At 36.3% G+C, this 12,126-nt stretch overlaps 1 pseudogene; it reads left to right on the forward strand.

Moving 5' to 3' along the window:
- The first annotated feature begins 602 nt into the window (after positions 1–602).
- On the forward strand, positions 603–1,299 carry LOC138149826 (protein LLP homolog pseudogene; annotated as a pseudogene).
- The last annotated feature ends 10,827 nt before the right edge of the window (positions 1,300–12,126 follow it).

Raw genomic sequence — 12,126 nt, forward strand, 5'->3', positions numbered from 1 at the left:
TTGTAAAGATTTATATTTTAGAAAGCTTGCTTTGGCTGCTTAGTAGAGAAAGGATTGGAGTGGGGAGAGAATTGAAGGAGGGATACCAGTTATAAGGGTACTGCCGAATAACAGGCTAGAGGTTATAAGGAATTTAAGATGAATGAAAATGAGGAATCAGTGATAACATCAATGTTGTGGGTCTCTGCCAGGGAAGAAATTAATATTCTCAACAGTGATAGGGAAATTCAGAAGAAGGGGAAAAGCTAATGAGTTCTGGACATGTTGGCTTTCAGATTCTTAAGGACATAAGCTTCTACACTTTCACTCACCTCACACAATTAAATGTTTGCAAATTGTGTTGGTTTTACATTTACAATTTATCTCTCATACATCATCTTCTCTCTACTCATACAGACACACAAGTAGTTCAAAACCTTATCATATGTTGCCTGGACTTTTTCAGTACCCTTCTAATTGGTATCTCTTTGCCTGATTTCTCTCTCCATTCCAAATAAGTATATAACCTTGCATTTGAATCAAACAAATCAATATATAAACACACGATTGAGAAGATGGGTCTAGATAGTTTGTGAAAGCAACATATATCGATTTTGTCTTGCCGTGGTCTCGGAAGGCCACAAGCTCCAGGTAAAAATGGCAAAAAGCTTACAGAGTAAGTGGAAAAGGAAGATGCAGGCAGAAAAGAGAAAGAAGAATGCAGCAAAGGAACTTAATCACCTAAAAAGTATACTTAAAATAGATGGTGATGTTTTAATAGAAGAGGTAAAGAACATAGCAACCATGGTAGCACCTGGAAAAATCAAAGAGAAGACAGATTCTGTGGGGAAAGATCAAGATGGTGAATCAAAAATGGAAGTGGATGTTAAAAGAAACAAAAAGAGTCTTTTAGATGAACATGGACAGTTTGAATGCATCCAAGGCAAAGGAAAAAACTAAAAGCAAAACGAGGAAAAGGGAAAAACAAAGTGAAGGCAGCAAAAGCAGCAAAGGGTCTGGCCTGGTAGAGTCTTGAAGGCCTGGAAAAATATCACATGAAATTGTTTGTTCAGAATTATGTACTTTGATTGAATGAAAATAATTTTGTTTCCATATTCTGGCCTCTTCGGTTACTTTGGCTGAAACATGGAATATTTGTCTTCCATACTTCATTTGGTTTTTCGTTATGAAACATTCTTTTTGTTTGATTAGTGTTAGCTGCACCAAACTTTTGTCTGGCGGTGTCTATGATTTATCTCATGCAGCAGTTTTCAGCAAATGAACTGTAATCATTACATGTTCCTGCATTTTTGGCAAATATATTTCGTAAAGATACAGCTATCTGTTTTAGGTAGCCCCACTCTAAAAAAAGTGTCGTATTTTTATAATTTCTTTAACATAAGTGTTGTTTATCTAAACAGAACTTGTGTTACTACAGTTTTTTTTTTTTGCTCTGTAAGGAAAAAATTATATATATATATATATATATATATATATTCTGTGTTTAGATCATGAAGTCTGAAATTTTATATGTCATTAAGAAATTAATTCTTTGCCACTGAGGTCAATAACTGATACTTGCATTCTTTTACAAAATGCATTTATATTGCTATTCTTTGTTTTTTACGTTATTTTTATTCCCTACTGTATCTTTTCCCTCACCCCCTCCCAGAGAGCCATCCTTTGTAATAAAGAATAAAAAAATTCAGCAAAACTCAAACAACATATATTGATTTTGGTAGACTATTGAGTCAACTAATAACTGGAAAACGCCTTTCTTCTGGATACTCTCTCTGATATCTCTCTAATGATATAATTATTTGTTTTTGCTTCTTCATTAGTTAACCTTCATTTTTGAACATTCTCTTCACTCAGTCTAGAACACTGTCTATAAGCACAGGTGTCTCTTCTGTTATCTCTGGATCTGTGAGTTAGAAAAGGGTGTCGACAAACAGAGGTGTCAGTTGGATTCTATTCCTATGTTCCACACAAGTATGAGCTCACTATTGCAGAATTTGTAACTTCTTCTTTCTCTGGCGCATAGCCTGCTTTCTCTGTTGTGCTAGAATGTTCTGTGAAATCATACCTGGGAGTACTCAAAGATTTCTCTGGCTGTCTCCCCTGTTGATCTGAATAGGGAAAAAAAAAAACAACTCCCTGTGGTTTTTTTTCTTTGATTTCTTAATTGTAACTTGGTTTTGTGCCTTTTATGGATCAGTCTGAAGATGTTGGGGATGAGAGGGAGTAGCTCAGTTGCACCTTTTCCTGATATCCTGCCATCTTAGATCTGCCTCAAGATGCTTACATTTTAATGGAAGCATTAAACATTAACATAGATTAAATTAACATAAAAATTAAGCATTAACTTATTGAGCAGTGATGGCCAGGAAGGAGGAAATTATGGAGAGGTGAATTGAGACTGGTCAGGGGATAGTAGGGTTTATTCAGACTATATATGGTGAATCCTAACTTTTCAGAAACCCAAGGCCCAGATCAAGAGCTTAGACTGGCAAATTGGAGGGAGGGGCTGAAGCAAAGTAGCATGGCAGTATGAAGATGTCTGGGGAGTGATAATTTGATTCTATGAACTATGCTAAATAGTCAAACTGCTAACATTGGAGTCAGGGTCAGTTTTATACAGTTAAAATAGTATCATTAAACCCATTTGATTTCAGAATTTCCAAAACTATCCTCTTTTCTCTGAAATAACTTCTGCAGTATACTTTCTGACATTTGAAACTATAAGTCACTTTTAATTTAGAGACACAGCCTATTATTCCTTAGAGATAAGGCTTAGATGAAAAACACTTGGGAAAGTTAACACATTGACTCAAATTTACACCAAGTTGTAAATGGCTGATATTAGACTCTTCCCTGAGAGCAAGTTGTTACTGGGCAATTCATGGAGTATCTTAAAGAGTGAGTGAGGGAATAAAATGAACACAAAGCTAAGACGAAGACTCTAAAGACAATCTCTTTTATTTTGCAGTTGTGCCAAATGCCTGATATCCTTGAGAAAATATGATTTAGATGAATATATAAATGCTACCAAAAATATATGCTTTCCAGTCATAACCAAGACACAAAGTAAATATATTTTTTTATCTTTTTAATGTTGATTAATGAAGGAGTATTTATTTCATGAATGGCAATAACATATTCCAGGATGGACTGATACAGAGCTCTGTAATTGTAATCCTTTTCCTCTTTGACAGAACTGTCATAAGCTTTGAAAACCGAACCCAGAAAACAGCTGCTTTCAAAGCTATTTAATGACAGGCAATATATTTCAAGATAGCAATTACTGGGGAGTATGAGGCAGAACAACTTAGAGATAGTTATCTACACAACCTGTATTAACATTAGTGAACATCACAGGGCTAAATACAGTAGTAACGTGACTTAAAGCTACTCTTGGGACTCTGTGACTGTCTACTTTAAGAGAACAAAGATTATATAGCTAAAATAACTGTTATGTCTCTTGTTAACCATAAAGCTTCATGATGATTTGCAAACATGTTTCCTGTCTACCCCAGAAAGATTCTTTAAGAGCTCTTTTCTCTATTATTTTAAGTAATTAAATTATCGTCATTAAAAAGATGAAGTTATCATTGATAGCCGAGATGAAGATTGTCATAACTACTAGTAAACCTACTTTGCTTCATATCACATTATGATGTAAAATGTTTGTGAGAAAGAATTGTTTCATTTGTTGAATTGCATTCCTAGTTCCAAGTACAGTGTAGTCACTTAGTAAATCCTTCGTCATTGATCTTTTTAGTTTGTATAAGAGTGATCTGTCAATATAAAGTCTGTTCACAAAGTAATTATTCTCTGGAAGTGTTACCATTTCTTAAAAATAATACAATTGAATGACATTTAATTGTATGCATAGTGTTCCTTCTGAAGAAACCCATATACTTTTGGTTAACTATGCTGGGATACTCCCCAAAATTCAGTAAGTGATCAAACACCACTGAGAGAGGAAAAAAAAACTTTTATTTTTATTGCATTAGTCCCCAAAATAATTTTAAAAATGCATTTGTTCTATGTGAATTATAGAACAAAAAGTGGTCTTTAAGGCAATTGGCTAATCAGCAGTTTGGTCAACACAGCCATGCATTTACTTAATAAACTTAGATTTCTTGTGCTCAAAATCTATGAACTAAAATAAGTATAATAAGGTACAGATTTAACTTTTGAAAAACCCTCCTATTTGTTTTTTAGGTTGTATTTTTTTTCCTATAATGGATGTGGTTTATGTATAGAGTTGCGTTAAGCATGGCCAAATAATTCCTCACCCAGAGGCCTCCCTACTGGTGATGCTTATCTAATTACTTATTTGTTTCTTGGAAAGCCAGTATAGTTTCTAGTCTAAAGACCATAATTGAAACCTTTCTGGCATGGCAATGTCTTCCAGAAGTCATGCTCTCCTATCATTTTCTTCAATAACCAAGGGTCGTTTCAGTCTTATGATTAGGTAACAGAGCAGATCTCTCTGAGAATAGTTATATTAATTTATTCAATTCTTAAAAGCAAAGACATGAGTAGTTATGTCAGGAAATGGTAGAGTATGTATCTGAAAAGCATGCTAACATCCCCAATGCCTTAGACATAGTGAAAATTCACCTTTCTACATCTAAATCCAAACATCCACAAAACTCAAAAGCAAATAGAACTGAAAAAAAATTGCTGATTATAAATGAATCATTTTAAGAATCTGCTACTCTAGAAATGAACTGAAAATGAGCCCAAAGAGGAACTATAGTCAAACGTCAATTATTCAGTAGCTGATTATCTTAGAGTGCCTTATGTAGGCCTCTTACTCCCCTCATTCCTATTACTTCCCTATTAGCAATTTTGTGACTTCTTAGTATATCCACTAGAGGGTAGATGGGGTCATTACAAAGGAAAAACTCATATCATTCAATTCTCTGTTACAGATAGTTGCATTAATTTTCTAAAATGATATTTAGGCATTATCTGTGGATTTCAATTATCAGTGCTATCATTCTGTCCCCACTTTCATTTCTGTGCTGGTACAAAACCCTAGTTTCATAAATGAAATTTCTTTGAGTTTCCCTAAAGATTTTCTTTTCATTTCTAGTAATGTTAACTTCTATTCAGATTTTTCTCCAGGTTTATTCATTTCCCCATTCTCCTCAAATCAAATAATTTGAAATTAATTAGTTTAATAGATGATAAATCAAGATCACCCCTCATATTTTTTTTTCTTTTAAAGGAGGCATGAGACTTAAAAATGGATAAAGAAATGCTTAAAACAAAACTAAACTAATAAATATATTTCCCCCCCTTTTACAAGAACTGGAAAACAGGGGAAAACATACAAAAATAACCCCTGATTTCTTTATCTGAGATAAAACTTAAGTGAGAATATCAGAAACTGACCATTTTGGTTTGTTTATCAAAAAAGGAAAGAAAATAATTGATTTCATCTTCAGCTGGTTTTAAGGCACTGGAATATACTTTTTTTGGAAGGTGAGCAGAATGCCAGAGAGGTGAATAACATGTACTTTTCCAGAGTTCAGGATATAGTTTACCATTGATCATGGATACTTTGAAGGGCCTCTGATTTTATTTGTGTGACAGAAACGTTATTTCCCAATCAATCAATAAAAACTTAGATGCTTAATTGGTTAGTTTTCAAAAGAATATCTCCTTATTGCCAGGAAATGTGGTAGGCATTGGGAGTAAGAAGAAAAAAAAATCAAAATGGTCCCTTCCCTCAAGGAATTTCCATATTTTCTGGGGGAAATAAACATGTATTAATATAGCTAAATAAAAATAAAGACAAAATAGATAAAAGAGGATTTTTGAGGGCAAAAGCACTACTACCAAAAGGAATCAGTCAAGGTTCAAAAGACCTGAAGTATTTTTTTTTAGTTGTTACAAGTTCTTCTTTAGCCTCTTCCCCAAAATCATATCTATTTGCTGTGATGGTTGCCATTCAACACCAAACCTGAATAGACATATCTGACTTTAGCATTTGTAGTGCCAATGAAATATTCACAGCACCTATCATCACTGTGAATATGCTGGCACAATTCTGAATCACAAAATATAACAGACTCTCCACATGCAAGACAGAGCCAAAACATTTATTCACACATAAGAGAATCAAATCCCAACACCAGAAAGCCAAATCCATCATAGCAACAAAGAAATATATACATAATAACACTTCAGGGGGCCTTCCCACAAACAAACACTCACAGCTCTTGCCTCCTTCCTCTCTATCCATCAGTTCTAACTACTCTAACCAAATTCTCCTGGACTCTGCACCACCCTTCTTGCTCCACCCATTCATCAAGCCCCTCCCACAGCAGACTCATGTGACTCAGGCTTCCATGTGACTCAAGTAGGCCATGTGAGCCTATTAATTGATGGGACAGATCTTTCCATTAAGTAAAAATACATTTACAATACAATATTTAATCATCAAGAGCAATTACAGACTAGTGAAAGCTATCAGGTACATTGCTTTAATTGATGAGGGTACTGGTAAGATCCTACCCTCTTCATCTAATGAAAATCTACAGCCTCAAATTATCCTGGAATCTTTTCCCATGGAGGTTGGTAACTCTATATTTTGTGCAATGAACAAGTCATTTCCCCATCCAATGTTTGGTCATTGAATGTGCTACCACCATAGTCTGTGATGTAACTATTCTTCATTATACTTTTGGCTTGTGCTAAGTGAGTAGCCATTTCAAAGTGAGGGGTACAGTGATTGTTTTTTCTCTTGAAAACAACTATTGGTAGGTGCTATTATTGTCCTCATTTTACAAAAAAGGAAACAGAGGTAGTCAAAGATTAAGTGAGTTACCCAGGGTCACAGAACTAGTAAATGTCTGAGGCTGGCTTTGAACTTGAGACTTCCAGATTCTTGGTCCAGCCCACAATACATTGTTCAACTAATTTGCTAGATATATAAACTTATAAAAAGGGTTTGCATCTGACAACTTATACATGTCCTCCACCTACAAGGATAAATTTTGTTAGATTGGACCTTCTTCATCTCCCTCAATCCCATTTTCTTGTCTTACCCCTGATATTGTTAATCATCATTAAGCAAGTATTTAAGGGATGTGTATAATAGTAATGGAATTTGAAGATCCCCTTGTATTGGTAAATAAACAGGTACTTAGCACTTAGTTTCAAGTTAATTATATCAACCCTCAGTTAAGAAACAGAAGGGATTAGCCCCTGATGCTGATGTAACAGGAAGGGGTGGGGCAGGGAGGAATTAATATTATATAAGGAAAAGCACAAGCTGGAGAGTCTGAACTTCTTGGAGCAAGCCATGTGGAGGCTGAGGAGGAGAAGGCCAGGCTGGAGGACATGATTTTGATTTTGAGAATGGAGTTTATGGTGGAGCGGCTTCTTCTGAGAGCCAGCCAAACATTTTGCTGAGAGTATCTGAGAACCAGCCAGAGCTGCCAAAGTCTTCCAAGGGCCAGCTGGAGCTGCCAGAGGAAGCATGACTGTGGTGTCAGGACTTTGTCTGTCTGTTTTGGGTCTATGTTGATTTCACAGGCAGAAAGTGAATTGAAATGATAGTGCCAACCATGTGTGTGAATATTGTTATAATTTTGCTCATCTTTTTTTTTAAAGCAATCGGGGTTAAGTAACTTGCTCAAGGTTACACGGCCAGTTATTTCTGGGTGTGGTGCTGAGTATCAGAGCCCAGATTTGATCCAGGTCATCCCGACTCCAGGGCCGGTGCTCTTACTCGCTGAGCCACCTGGCCGCCCATAATTCTGCTCATCTTGATATCTGTTGATATTGTTGTGGCTCTATTAACTTTTTTCTTCCCAGGAACAGAAACTGTGAAGGATTTGGGGTGGTCTGGACACTGTGAGCTTCAATATGGAATAGGAACTGGACAATGAATGGGAGCTGCCTACCTCTGAACCCAGGTGACAGTTTGGTGGATTGAGGTAGGAGCTGGGACCATGGAAGAGGAAGTATGGAAGCTGAAAGTCTGCCTCTAGTCAAGATGAAAAGACCTTTCCTTGGGTATTTAATGCTGACAGATGAGATTGTAACTTACTGGTGACCTAGGGGTGGATGGCCTTTGTACTTTCCCCTATGCCTTAAGAGAGTATGTAGTAGTGATGATATTTTAACTTAGTTGCACTCCATGGGTGGAGGACTTTGATCTTTTTACTTGGTGTCAATTAAGGAAGCTTGTCTCCTTAAGGAGATTGAATTAAGGATTTACCAAATTAAGGACTTACTAAATGAATGTACTTTGTTTAAAACTATGTGACCACTTTGGTGAAAACTATGTGATCATTTTAATATTAAGTTGTTGAGTTATGACATGGTGAATGCTGTATTTTGATTTTCTGTGAATATTTTGCTCTGATTTGTTACTAAATAGAGAGTTCACTATACTATGTAATCAGAATCTTGAAAAGCTGTTCACAGCAGCAGTCCTCTGAAAGTTGCTTATGCTTGGCTTTACTTGCTGATTATGCCATAATATAAAGCCAAGCATGAGTAGCTTTCCAGAGGACTGCTTCCATGAACAGCTTTCAAGATTCTGATTACACAGTACACTTAACTCTCTATTTATTCAATAACAAACCAAGACAAAACATTCCCAGAAAACAAAGTACAGAATTCAGAATGTTTTAACTTCCCAACTTACTACTAAAATGACCACAGTTTTCACCAAAATGGTCACATAGTTTTAAGGAAAAGATAACTAATTTAGTAAGTCCTTTATTTAGTAAATCTTTAATTCAATCAACTTAAGGAGCAAACCTCCTTAACTGACACAAAGTACAAAGGTCAAAGTCCTACACCCACTGGATGCAATTAAGTTATAATATCATCTGTCACTAAGTACCCTCTTAAGGGTTAGGGGAAAGTACAAAGGCCATCCACCCCTAGGTCACCAGTAAGTTACAATCTCATCTGTCAATATTAAATACCCAAGGAAAGATCTTTTCATCTTGACTAGATGCAGGCTCTCAGCTTCCATGCTTCCTCTTCCATGGTCCCAGCTTCTACCTCAATCCACCAAACTGTCACCTGGGTTCAGAATTACTCAGCTGCCAGTTCCTTGTCCAGTTCCCATTCCATATTGAAGCTCACAATGTCGAGTCCACAAGTCCTTCACAGTTTCTATTCCTGGGAAGACAAGGTTTAACAAAGCCACAAACCATTCATCCACGTTGCCAGCACCCTTATCAACATCACTTTCTGCCTGTGAAATCAACATAGACACAAAACAGTCATGCTTCCTCTGCCAGCTCCAGCTGGCCCTTGGAAGTCATTGGCAGCTGCTGCTGGTTCTTGAAATCTCTCAACAGAAGTTTTGGCTAGTTCTAAGAAGAAGCTCCACCACCATAAGCTCCATTCTCAAAATCAAAATCACTTTCTCCAGCCTGGGCCTCTCCTACTCAGCCTCTACAGGGCTTGCTCCAAGAAGTTCTGACTCTCCAGTTTGTGCTTTTCCTTATATATGCTATTACCTCCTTCCTGCTCCACCTCTTCCTGTTATGTCAGCAACAGGGGATCATACCTTCTGTTTTTTAACAGAGGGTTGATATAATTAACTTGAAACTAAGTGCTAAGTACCTGTGTATTTGCCAGTACAAAGGGATCTTCAAATTCTACTACTGCTACAGTATGATATTAAGATATTGTTCTGTGTATCTAAAACTCTAGGATTTGACTACTAGATTTGAGCAAGAATTAGTGTTATCTGATAACCTGGGAGTGTAAAAGGAGAACTTGTATAGAAATTACTGTAAATTCTTCATTGTTTTCTAAATAGCAAAGACATAATGTCTTGAGCGATTACATGGGTACGATATCTATCAACATGAAAACAGGATGGGACAAAGGCTATATTGGAACCATGTATGACTAGCTTAGGAGAGATCACTGTTAAATTTTCAGTGTGAGAATTTAAACACTGGAAATCTGCTATAAACCAGGACTTGATTTATTGTGTTATTGATTATTTAGACTTAACAATGTCATTAGAGACAACACTAATACTACCAATTATTATTAAAAGAAGCTGCCTAAGTGACTGAGTAGATAAAATGCTGGGCTTAGAGTAAGGACAACCTAAATTTAAATCCAATCTTAGATACTTACTTGCTGGCTAACTCTGTGATCTCTGACAATTCACTTAATCTACATTTGTATCAATTTCTTTTCCTTTAAAGAAGCAAATAATAATGACAACTAATTCACAAGGTTGTATGAATATGAAATGATAATATTTGTAAGTGCTTAGCAGAGCAGAGTTCCTGGTCCTTAGCAGGTGCTATGTAAATTCTACCTATCATCATTACTTCTTTTATTACTATCATTTCATCATCATCATCATCATCATCAAAAGTGTATCATGTGGGGTAGTTAAGTTGCACAGTGAATGGAGCACTAACCCTGGAGTCAGGAGGACCTAAGCTCAAATCCGTCCTCAGACACTTAACACTTACTAGTTGTGTGACCTTGGGCACTTAACCCCAATTGCCCTGCCTTTGTCCCTGCAAAAAAAAAAAAAGTGTATCGTGGATACTTTTTTCTTTCTTTTTTTTTTGCAGAGTAAGTTGTTAAAGGTTTACCAGCACATCCCTGCTTAGCATACAATAAAGAAAAACTGAGTAATTAAAGAAAATCACTTTCGTAACTGTGTAGAAGCTATATAACAGTAAAGGGAGCATTAAGGTAGGAAGACCAGTAAGGAGATCATTGAAATATTCTGGATATTTGAGGGCCTAAACTAAGTTAATGGCTTCATGAAAAGTGAGGAATAGGATTTGACAGATATTGGAGAGGTAGTAACAACAAGATAAGGCAGCTAACTACATATGTGTGATGAGGCAGAGTTACGAATAAATGAATGTGGTAGCAAGCACTCCAGCATCCCCAGGGTGGCTGCCAACACAGGTTCTTGGATCTGCTTTGCTAAAGGAAAGCGACTCAAAATGGGTTAACAAGATTACTTTAATCAGTCAAACATATATCGTTTACCTAGTTCAGGGGGAGAAGGTCAGCACCCCGAACTTCAAAGTATACAGACAGAATTATCAAGACAGAGAAACATATCAAACCGACAGGTTTTGAAACTGTCCAACCAATACATCCATAGCAAATCACAGTTACCAGAGAGGGAAACATCAACACAAAGCCAGGGAGCTCTCAACAACAGCTGCCAGAGTCTCATCTGGTCAAATCAAACAACACTTCTCAAAGTGAGCCCCAAAACAAAGCCTCACATGATTATATAGCCTTCTCCTGGTTCAGAGAATGTAACAACCTTCTTGACCCACTGCCCAATCACAAAGTATCTCTTGAAAAACAAGACTCCCACCACAGGCTCCAAGTGCACTTAAGCCTAGGTGCAGGGAAGATCTTAAAAATTTACATTCCCATTACAATGAAAGACAAAGGTTCCATTGACAGAGAGAAATTGGGAAGAAGATGAATTTGAAAGTGAAGATAAGAAGTCTTGGATATACTGAACTTGAGATTTCTATAGTTTATCCAGTTTGAAATATCCAATAGGCAATAGGAGATCCTGGAATGAAACTCAAAAGATAAGCTCTCTCAGAACTAGGTATGTAGATACATCATCTGCATAAGAATGCTAATGAATCCCATGGGAAATGATGAGCTCAGCAAGTGAGAGAGTATAGAGAGGGAAGTAAAGTACTTAAAAGAGATTTAGTGTATATCCACAATTAGAGGTTATGTTGAGAATAATGATCCAGAAAAAGAATTCTAAGGAGAGGTCACAAAGGTCACAAGAAAGAAAAGTGTCACAGGAACTTAAAAAAAAGAGCATTCAAAAGAGTTTGGTCAACAGTTTCAAATGCTTAAAGGAGGTTAACATAGGATGAGGACTAAAATAAGACTATCAGTTTTTACAACTAAAAATATATTAAGATTAAAGTAAGCAGTTCCATTTGAGTGACAGGCTAAAAGTCAGATTGAAAGGGTTTAAAAAGTAGAGGTGAGGAACTGGAAGCAATTAGTACAAAAAGATTTCTTCAAGAACTGGGCTATTAAAGGGAGAAGAAATAAAGGCTCATAGCTGGAAGAAATTTTAGAGGCTAGTGGATGGTTTTATATTCTGTTTCTTTTTTTTTTTTTTTT

This window comes from Petaurus breviceps, unplaced genomic scaffold (assembly GCF_028583685.1).
Source record: "Petaurus breviceps papuanus isolate PSGF00001 unplaced genomic scaffold, PetGlider_PUasm1.0 90849, whole genome shotgun sequence".
NCBI classification, from domain to species: domain Eukaryota; kingdom Metazoa; phylum Chordata; class Mammalia; order Diprotodontia; family Petauridae; genus Petaurus; species Petaurus breviceps.